We start from the raw sequence: 11,621 nt of genomic DNA on the forward strand, positions 1-11,621 counted from the left end.
TCCCTTCTCCTAGAAAAAAAAATTCTGCTGGCTAACAATTAATCACTTCAATATTTCCTGCCACAAGAGGAAATTAGATAAAGATAAGCAAAGAACTAGATACAAGATGAAGCAGACAAAAGCCACTGAAGCTCCTGACATGCCTCAATCATTAGCCAACACATTCTCCACGCCATGTTCCAATAAACACTAACCAAATAGCCAGCTAGCTTCTGGAAAACGGCAAATATAATTTAAAAAAATCTTCAAACTAACTAGAAATGCAGATGAAGGAACTACTAATACCGTTCACCCTTCAGTAGTGAAGAACTAAATGGAGTAATTACTATGAGAATAGTAAGGCACACTGCAGGCTTGGACAATACCTCAGCAGACTGAATTAAACATTCTGGAGCTAAAGCAAAGCAGTGGCTACTAGAGCTCTTCAGCAATTGACTACTAACTAGAATGTTCCTTAACATTTGGAGGAAACTCACAATTATTGCTATCCTAAAATAGGGTAAGTCGCATACTGGTCTTGGAAGCATCCACCCTATATGAGGTGCTATCCAAAATTTTTGGGACTGGTGCTGCCATCTGCTGAAAACCTTACCTTTGGACTAATCGTCACTATCACCATTGAAATAGTTCCCATCCCCACGAACACACCAGTCCCAGTGCTTCTGCCACTGGTCGAACGATTTCTGGAAGTCCTGTTCTTTGAGGGTGTTTGTCACTGCAAGCGATGCTTCTTGAATCCTCTCTTGAGTGTTGAACCGACGGCCTTTCAACTTGGGTTTTAGTTTTGGGAATAGCATGGAGTTGCAAGGTGCCAGATTTGGTGAGTACGGTTGGTGGGTCACAACTGTCATGTTTTTGGCCAAAAAGGCCCTGCTGAGCAAGGACGTGTGACAGGGCACGTTATCGTGATGCACCAGCCAGTTCCCTTGATGCCAAAGTTTGGGCCGTCATTGCCGCACATTTTCATGGAGCCGTCGCAAAATGTCACAGTAGTACGCAGAATTCACTGCCACTAGGATGATTGTTGCTGTCTCTGGGTCATCACTGTAAATCCAGCTCTCGTTGCTGGTGATAACCTGTGACATGAAGGCTGGATCATCAGATGCGGTCTGACCAAGGTCCGAGTACACTTCAACACGCTGTGCCTTCTGATCGGCAGTCAAGATCCTTGGCACAAATTTTGTGGCGACACCATGCATGCCCAATTCATCTGTCAACATTCATTGACATGTCCTATAACCAATACACACTTCATCCGCAAGGTCTCAAATGGTTTGATGTGATCCGAAAGAACCAATTGTTGAAGTTTGGCAACAATGTCTGGTGTTGTGCGGCTAATAGGCCTTCCAGTGTGAGCATCATCTTCGACGTCTGTACAGCTGGCCCTGAACCGAGCAGGTCACTCAAACACACGTGTATGGCTCATACTCTGTCCCCCAAACACTTGTTGAATCATTGCAACAGTCTCCGTAGCACTTTTCCAGAGATTCGCACAGAATTTGATACACACGCTGTTCCATTCACGGATCCATCATAAAATCGCCACACACCAAATGCAGAGTATTACGGAAATCTCTGTGGACCCGCAACACGTCCTGCCAGCTGAATGCCACTCCGCACACTGACTCATCTGCAGCTCTCACCATCTAGTGGTGCAAAGATCTACTACTCCTACTTTCCAGATGGCAGCACCAGTCCCGAAAATTTTTGAATCCATCTCCTATCTGTCCTCACCTACCTCTGCAAAACGTATGAAAGAAGATACATCACAATTTCAGATGCGATATTAACCCTTCTCACTCATCAAGAGGCCAGTTTCTAAGCAGAAAAAGGCACAGTTTTTTAAATATTAAATCTCTCACAACTCATCGACAATGGCTTTGAAAACAGCAAAATCACAAATGTGGCTCTCATAGATTTAGCAATGGGTATGTTACGGTTAATCTTAGACTCTTGGTCAAAACAATTTGCACTATAGCAAAAACGTACACATTGATAAAGGCTATCAGAGGCCTCCTCAAAAATCAAATGTCCTTTATGAAATTCCAGGGCAGAAGAAGCGAGTGGCAAGGATGGGAAAATGGTCATCTCAGGGCAGTATACTGGTCCCAATGTTTTTTAATATTTACACCAATAACCAGTCACACTGAATGACAATACTACTTCACACATGCTGATCTTATTGTGTGTCTGTCACTTGGCACAAATTCACCTGTGCTAAACAAGTCGATTATGCACACAACAAAATGTGCAGATTTGTCACCAGCTGCCTAAAACATACTCCTGCTGATGAGGTCTACTGTCTAGGTGGAGCTGCTCCAATGACAATTCAACAAAAGACAATGGCCCCATAGTGAAAATGAAGTCCTCCTCATCTGAACAACACTCAATACATGGCATCTGACTGCCTGCCAAAAGGCTGAAATCAAGAAATCGCTTCCTCAGAGCAACTTATAGCTCTCAACACAAAACTCAGCCTGTATTGGAGACATGCTCAACTTCAGAAGATCAGCTCTGCATGGAACCCTATCATCAGAAGAACAAGCCACTGGCCATTGTGTAACTCTCTTAATAGACTGTAGCTAGGAACAAGAAGATAAAAAACAAATCTTCTAAAATGGAGATTCCCAATACCAACTAACCTCTGCAATTGTGGCGAGTTTCAGATGATTAAAGACATTTATCTCTGCCCTGATTGCCCCACTCAGTGCACACTCAAGGACCTCACATTAGCAGCTCCTAACAGTTGATGTAACTGGCTTCTTGGCTAGTCAGTCTAAAATGCTCTGTGAATTTGTGTTGTACAAGTCATAAGTATAGCACAGTCCATTCCCTTCCCTTTTCCTCCTTCAACTTGTAATCTGATGCTTTGGACACAAAAAAACTATTTTGCACTTCTCTGACACTTACACTTCGCATTAACATCATTAACTGTGTACCTGACTGAATTTAACTTGCACGAAGTTTGGCCGACAAAATGAGATAATTTACAGAGCCTACAATCATGTTGCGTTTGAAGTCTCTAATTCTCTCAATTTAGGGGGAAAAATGCAATGACCCATTTAGCCTACACTTACATTACATTTAATTACAACCTTACAATTATTATTTGCTGATAAATATATATACATAGTGCTCAGAAGAGTAGCAGACACGGGATTCTAGAATGTAATGTATACCACAAACACCAATCATTTGGAAAATTATAATTCCTTCCCCACCACTGGAATAAGCATGTCTTGGTCACATGGAAGACATGAAACAAAATGAAAGGGATGTATCAATTGGCGGAGATATAAAGGAATCATTTGGTGAACTGCAGGTATACAGAAAGTAAAATACTGCCGATTTCAACAAATTTGAGAAAAGACAGGCTCGTTGCTGGACACAAGTACTATACAATCAAAAAAGTTTATTGACTATTCACATGCTGACACACACACACTTAAACTGGAGGAGTTATGTTCAATTTGTGAACAGAAACAAAGTATTGACAGGCAACGCCATCCAATAATGTGGAAATTGGAGGCATGTCCACTCCATAAAGCAGAATAGGCAACAATCTTTCATGAAACTGACAGTGGAGTGCATTTATGAAGCAACAAGTGTTTTGGAGCACAACACATCACACTATTTACAGATGTAAGTCCACAGAAAATTATCAATATATGACATTGTAAGTTAAAACTGCATTGATCATTACAACATTATGACAAACACAGCAATAGCAAGCCACTTTAACTTGATGTTAAACCGCTTTACATTATTTCCTAGTGGTAGGTTGTCATAAAATTGTAAAGGTGACATTCTGGCTGGTTTGGAAGACATGAATGTTTTGGCAACTTCTGCTTTCAGGATTATGTACAGAGCTTCTTGCCTGGCAATAAGTACCACAGGTTTCAACAAACTCTCTCAGAAAATCTATTGTTTCATTTATAAATAAACATGGTACACATACAGCTTTTAACGTAAGGAATATATGACTCATTTTTGAATGTAATTTAAGGGAACATTGCCATATACCTTACAACAGACTAATATGTATGAAGAGGATATGTGTAAGGAGCACAGAGGGCTTCTAAACTGTCTAATGGTGTGACAGAAGAAGAAATGGGTGTCAATGTGGAAGACATAGATCTAGAATTAGAGTCAGAGTTGGACAGAGCTGTAGAAGACTTGCAATCAAATACAGTATGAGGTACAAATGACATTCCTTCAGTATTTCCAAAATCTTTGGAGAATTGCAACAACATGATTGAAGTTAGTGTGTATGGGCTTATCAGGAGACGTACAATCATTTAGAAATAATATCTTGCACACACCCCAAAGATAGTAAGGACTAAGATATGTGACAACTATCATGTTAACTGGTTCTTCCATCACTTCTTGGTAAAACAGCTTCAAAATTATAAGTGAAAAGCACAATATTGTGGATATACTACAGCATTAATTTATTTAGATAACTGGTTTTTGGCTCACACAGCCATCATCACACGATAGTCAGTTAAAGTCTGGTGACTGACTTATAAGCTGAAAATTGGTTAATGAAACAAATTAATACTGCAGAACACACACAGTATTGTATTTTCCATTTATAATAACTGTGAGAACTATTATCCAATCAGCTGAGCAGCTCATACATCCTTGTTGCTGACAAAAATAATACACATTAGAACAGAAAAGAAAATGGAGGATCTGTTAAATGATGACTAGTTTTGCTTTTGGAAAATTAAATGCACCAGTGAGGCAGTTATGACTTTGAACTCCAAAATGGAACAAGCAAGACTTAAGAAAAATAAAGACACTTTCACGGGATTTGTTGACTTAGAAAAAGCGTTAGACAACATAAAACGGTCAAGACGCTTGAAATTTTGAGAAAAATAGGTGTCAGTGACATGGAAAAAAGGTAATATACATTATGTAAAAGAATTGAAAGGGAACAATAAGAACTGAAAAAGTTCTCGGATAAAGGCTGTAAAGTAAGGATGCAGTCTTTTCTCCCCACTGTTCAATCTGTACATCACAGAACTAGTGATGGAAAAAAATGAATGTTTTATGACTGAGGTTTAAGATCAGGATGGAAGGTACCTATCATAAGATTTTCTGATAACACTGCTATCATCAATGAAACTGAAGAAGTGGTACAGGACCTGCTGAATGGGGTGAAAAGTCTAATGAGGTCAAACCAAAGAAATATGAAAGTAGGGAAATGAGATTAGCACTAAATTTAACGTCAAAACTGGAGTGCATGCAGTAGATGAAGAAAAGATATTTGACTATCGTGGAAGCAAAATAATGCATCATGTATGAAGTGAGGAGAACATACAGTATGAAATAGACTATCACAGGCAGAAAGAGCATTCTTTGCTAAGAGAAATCTGCTAAAATCAAATACAGGCCTTAATTTGAGGAAGAAGTTTCTGAGAATGTTCACCTGTAGCAACTGTGTGAAAGTGATCACGGACTTTGGGAAGTCCAGGAGCAAACCAAAGAAATGAAGCATTTGAGACATGGTGTTATAGAAGGATGCTGCAAGTTAAGTGGGCTGATAAGATAAGAAATTATGTGGGCCTCTGGAGAATTGGCAAGGAATGTAATATGTGTAAAACACAGACTACAAGAAGGGAGAGGATGATAGGACATGTTTACAGGAATAACTGTTGTGGTATTAAAGGGAGCCAAAGCTGACAAAAACTGTAAGGGAAGACAGAGACTGAAATACATCCAGATAATAGGACATGTAGGGGAATAACTCTCATGGTACTAAAGGGGGCCATAGCTACCAGAAACAGTAAGGGAAGGCAGAGATGGGAAAACATCCAACATATAATTGGGGAGACTGGGTGAAAGTGGTACTCGGAGATGAAGGTTACATTAAATTAGATGTACTTTTCATTCCAATTGATCCACAGTGAGGAGATCGTCTGGGATGTAGAACATGTCAGGAAAACAAGAATACAAACTAAACATTTATAATGAGAAACAAATATGCTAACATAGGTACCTTCCACAGATCCCAAGTTAAATAATATTCATCAATAACAAATGAGTAAAAAAATTAAACATATTTTCATTTACAAGGTAACAAATACCAAGCAGAAAATCACTTTACAACACTTATTAGCAACAATCTTATTACTGCACTGAATTTGTACGGAAGTCAGGTTGTACAAATACCACCACACTATTAACAAACACGCATCAGTTGATTCTTCTAAGAAATTCATTAGTGGAGTAGAAGAAGTTGGCCACTAATGAATCCTCTAGGTTCCTTTTAAACTGACTTCACTAGTAGCTTAACTTTTTATAGCTGCTGGCAAGTTATTGTAAATGTATTTTCCTGAATAATGGACACCTTTTTGGACCAATGTAAGTGATCTTAAATCTTTGTGAAGATTATTCTTATTTTTAGTACTGATTTTTTGAATTCAGCTGATGGTTTGAAAATGAGAGCTATTTTTAATGACTAATTTCATTAAGAAATAAATATAAAGGGCAGTCACATGAAAACTGAACTCCTGCCACAATGGAACCATAGTATGGTCCCATTCAAAAGCAACCATCACACACGTTAAGACATTTATCCCACAGGGAGACGAGATGATCAATTCCTGTTTCACAGAATGCAGTCAGCCGCTGATGGATCCATGTCTGCGTCCTCTCTTGCACTTCCTCTTCTGAGTGAAACCGATGTCCATACACATCTTCCTTCAGGTGGACAAAGATGTGAAAATCACATGGTGAAAGAGCTAACCTGTATGGAAGATTTTGCAGTGCTTCCCAACCAAATTGCTGAAGTGTAGCCTTCACGCTATTGGCAGTGTGGGGGCGAGCGTTATTGTGTAGCATCTGACAGCATTCCTGGGTTCTTCTTCTTTATGATGCATCACTATTTCTGCAAAGTGTCTTCATAGCACTGTGCATTGAATGCTCGAGGAACTGGACAAGCAAAGGGCCCCTGCACTCGAAGGAGGGGGTCGTCATGACCTTATGGGAACAGCTTTGAATTTTTTTGGTGTGGGAGATGTGGGATGTTTCCACTATTGTGTTTACCATTTGCCCTTGGGATGTTGGATGGAATCATCCTGTTGCACGATAATGCCTGTCACCGCACTGTCAATCAGGCAAAGGCTATATTTCAGTGATTTGATTGGAAAACACTGCAACATCCTCCATACAGTCTGGATATTTCATTGTGCGATATTCACATCTTTGCCCATCTGAAGAAAGGTATGCATGGACATCAGTTTCAGTCAGACGAGAAAGTGCAAGAGTAGGTGTGAATGTGGATCTGTCAGTGGCCAAGTATTTTTTTATGAAACAGGAACTGATCATGACTGGAACCATTCCATGGTCCCTTGTGGCAGTTGTTCGGTTTTCATTTGACAGCCCCTCTCTTATTGGGAAGCAGTAGTCGCCACATGAGAAGAAGTCACGGTGGGTAACATCAAACCAGTCAGACACCTGATGACATAAAAAGGCCTGAAGCGCTATTTCTTTTTGTCACAGTTTGCAGTCAGAACAAATATCATATGGAATATAGTTGACAGTTTCAATGTAAGACTTGTACATGCATAGACCAGTTTAGATGTTCTGAGAACAGCCCCTATATACCTGTACCAGGTTGGGTTGAAGGAAGACACTGAAGCAATTCAGAGGTGGGTTACTAGATTTGTTACTGGTGGTTTCGAACAACATGGAAGTGTTACGGAGATGCTTCGGGAACTCAAATGGGAATCCCTGGAGGCAAGGCGATGTTCTTTTTGAGAACATTATTGAGACAAATTAGAGAACTGGTATTTGAAGCTGACTGCTGAACAATTCTACTGCCACCAACACAGACTGCACGTAAGGGCCACAAGCATAAGTTATGAGAAATTAGGGCTCATACAGAGGTGTACAGACAGTCGTTTTTCCCTCGCTCTATTTGCAAGCGGAACAGGAGGGGAAATGACAAATATGGGCACAGGGTACATGCAGCATACATGGTTTGCAGAGTATCTTTGTAGACGTAGATATCTGGAATTTCAAATTCACAACATCATGTGACATACACATAAGACTTTCATCATCCATGCTTGTACAAGGACCAGTAGAAGTCATGCCACAGTAAACTGTTCATGTTTAGCATCCTAAAGGTAAACAATATAACATTAAGTAGGCCATCATAACGTTCTGACACACAAAAATACCCACCAAAATCACCCAGTGACACAGACTACTTATGAAAGTATGCACCACCTCATATGTATGAGAGGAAATAAAAGGAATGAGGCACCTGGGATGAACTAAGAGGAAAGAAATGTGGCAGTTTGGATGGGGATGGATGGGGGGAGAGAGGGAGGTGGGGCTGCTGAGAGGTAATTCAGTGACTGTACATATAGTTTGAAAAATCAGCAGAGTCTTCTAGCTCGGGAGGTATCAAGAATGGTGTCCGACAGGGTTCTGTTATGGGCCTCTTGGTGTTCTTAACACATATTAATGAATGGCTGCTCTATATTCATGAAGATGCAAAGCTATTTCTTTTCGCTGATTATGCAAGTATAGGAATCACACAAAAGAAGAAGAAGGAGAATTAGCTGAGGAAATTGTAAATAATGCCTTGCAGAAAATTATTATGTGATTCTCTGCAAATAGACTCTCACTAAATTTTGAGAAAACGAAGTATATACGGTTTTGTACAGTAAACGGCATAACACCATTGATAAATTTTAACCTTGGACAGAAGTCTGTTGATAAGGCAGACTATTCAAAATTTCTGGGTGTGTGCTCTGATGAGAAATTGAATTAGAAGAAACACATTGATGATCTGCTGAAACAGTTAGGTTCAGTTACTTATGCTCTTAGTGTTATTGCAAATTTTGGTGATAAACATATTCAGTAAATTCGCCTACTAAAACTTATTTTCTTTTGCTGCTTTCAAATGGCATCATATTTTGGTGTAATTCATCACTAAGAGAAAAGGTATTCATTACACAAAAGTGCATGATTAGAATAACACCTGGAGTCCACCCATGATCACCTTGCAGACATTTATTTAAGGAACTCAGGATATTCACAGTACCTTCTCAATACATATATTCACTTATGAAATTTGTTATTAATAACCCATCTCAATCCAAATATAGTAGCAAAAGGCATAGTTACAACACTAGAAGAAAGGATGATCTTCACTATTCTGGGTTAAATCCGAGTTTGGCACAGAAAGGGGTGACTTATGTTGACACAAAAATTTTTGGTCATTTGCCAAATAGCATTACAAGTCTGACACATAGCCAACCAGTATTTAAAAACAAATTAAAAGAATTTCTGAATGACAAATCCTTTTACTCAATAGGCGAAGTTTTAGATATGAAGTAGTAACTATAAAAAAAAAAGTGTAATGAAAACTTATGTTAAATTGACAAGTTCCATGTCATTACAAAATGTCGTATTCATGATCTATGGAACAAGTATTAATGTAATTTACTATAGCAAAATGAGCACTTAATAACATAATGATCACAAAAATATAGAGAAAAGTGACATTAAAGGTCAGGACAAAAGAGAAATGGGAAGAAGAAGACATGAGGAAAGGAAAGAGAAGGGGACCAGAAGACAGGCCAGGGAGTTGGTGAGACCAGTGGACATGTTGGAATGACAGTTCCTGCCAATGTAGGATTGGAAAGAGCTGTAACTGGACTGCTGCAGGATGTGGTATGGTGGCTGTAACATTCAAGTGTGGCATATGTATTGTCCACTGGGGAGTGAGCTATGGTATATCCATGGGAACTGATTCAGATTTTCCTAAATTAAAGTTCACAAATTGGGCTGAGACATTAATGGGAATTTGGACTGAGGAGGGAGGCGTGCTAGGGTAGCCCATGCAGTTGTGCAAAGCCACTGCGCCAGGGTGACATAGTGGTGTACAAATTTTCATTCATCACTTTGGTCTGGATATTTATATTGTGTATTTCCTAAATTACTTAAGGCACTGCGAAGATGGTTCAACTTACAATGCCACAGCTGACCATATATCTTCCCCTCACTAAAAAAATGTGTATGCATTTATTTGAGTGTATATATGGCTTATGTGTTTCCTTGAATTAAGTCAATGTATCCTATATCATAAGTTGTGTGGCTGACAAAATACTAATTTAAGTAGTAAGCAAAGGATTTTGGTTCAGATATCTCTCGTCTTGTTGCACGACGAAAGGTAGCTGCAGGTCTAGAAAAGGATTAGGTTAAAATATTCAAGGCTTTCGTTGTAAAATGAGTATTGATTGGTGGTTAGTTCACAGTGGTGATAGGTTTCTTGGCATCACACAAATAAATGACATGTGAAATTTGTTTCTTATGCAGAATTATCGCTTCTGAAGGTTTTAAAACCTTGCTTCACCTCATGCTATCCTCTTATGAAAATCTTATGTAAGGAAACTATGAGCAAGACATTCTAATTCAGTTTAATCACTACAGACATAAGGTGACAACTGTACAATTATTCACACTCTTTAATATCAAGAACTTATTTGTTCTTCCACGTCACTGAATTCATAACTGAATCTTTCCACTGTTTTTCTGACTGCCCTCACCACAGTCTATACTGTCATGTTCTTTTCCTTGGAAGTATGTCGCCCACTTGTCAACCTCATTTTCTTTTTCTCTGGTGACATTAGTGAAGTTCTCGAAACATATTCTGTAATTAGTCTTAGACGTGTTGTGATCTCTGATAAAATTTCCAGTTTCTTTTACATGAGCTTCAGTTACCTTGTGTTACCCAACAATACTAGGGCTGTAGATTGAAATACTTTGGACAACTTATACCAGATGTAATTTATTTCTTCAAAGCACTAAATCTATCATCAGAGTTGTTAGAGCATCAAGAGCTGAATTAAATAAGTCTGCTGCAAATGGGTTAGTAGTGTGATACTATTTATTTCTGCAGGCCTAAATCCTGTAAAATGTATTGTGCAATAACTTGTTCAACACCAATTACTTTTGACCCCACTATATTTAAATAAAACCGGAAACTAAGCAAATAAATGCGTTAACAATATACACTATGGGGAGTCAGGCATCATTTTCTCTCACTCATCCAACAAAATCACAAACCATCAACTAGGATTAAGTAGGGACAGGAAAACTAAATTAATTGTTTCTATGATTTAACGGTACATGCATCCATTAGTTAATATCATTCTGCTGATACTTGTCCCTGAATAACGAACAAGTTAGAGTGTTTAAGTTTCTCCCTAATAATTTGATAATCACCAATATTTTGAGAGAGTATAATTTCGAACTATTATGAACTGACCTTATTAAAAAGGGTAAAATAATACTCATGTGAGGTTCACCCCTCTCACAAAACACGACTTTTACAGGATCTCCACGAACTGTGCGTTAGACTGTGGTTAATGGTTATCTTGTTGTTATTCTACGGTGTCGAAATCAAAACAATAATGTTTTCAAAATGAACCAAAGACTTTCAGTGTGAAGCTTATGTACTCAGACGACAAATTTCAAAGCTATTGGTCAACGGTGGAGTTCGGTACTCAAGCAACAATTTCTCTGCGCAGACATCTCCGCACAAACATGTGCACGCAATAAAATTACCGCAAGTCTGGAGCGTACACACGACACAG

The 11,621-nt window shown here is 38.8% G+C and overlaps 1 protein-coding gene across 1 annotated transcript in view; it reads right to left on the reverse strand.

Annotated features, from left to right (window-relative positions):
• The window catches only part of LOC126094593 (probable splicing factor YJU2B), a 65,782-nt gene extending 54,389 nt beyond the window's left edge, over positions 1–11,393 (reverse strand). Inside the window, exon 1 of the mRNA XM_049909061.1 lies at positions 11,294–11,393. The gene's annotated coding sequence lies outside the window, so the exon portion shown is untranslated. The remainder of the gene's footprint in view (positions 1–11,293) is intronic.
• Between the last annotated feature and the right edge of the window lie 228 nt (positions 11,394–11,621).

The sequence above is a fragment of the Schistocerca cancellata genome, chromosome 8, assembly GCF_023864275.1.
Source record: "Schistocerca cancellata isolate TAMUIC-IGC-003103 chromosome 8, iqSchCanc2.1, whole genome shotgun sequence".
NCBI lineage: Eukaryota > Metazoa > Arthropoda > Insecta > Orthoptera > Acrididae > Schistocerca > Schistocerca cancellata.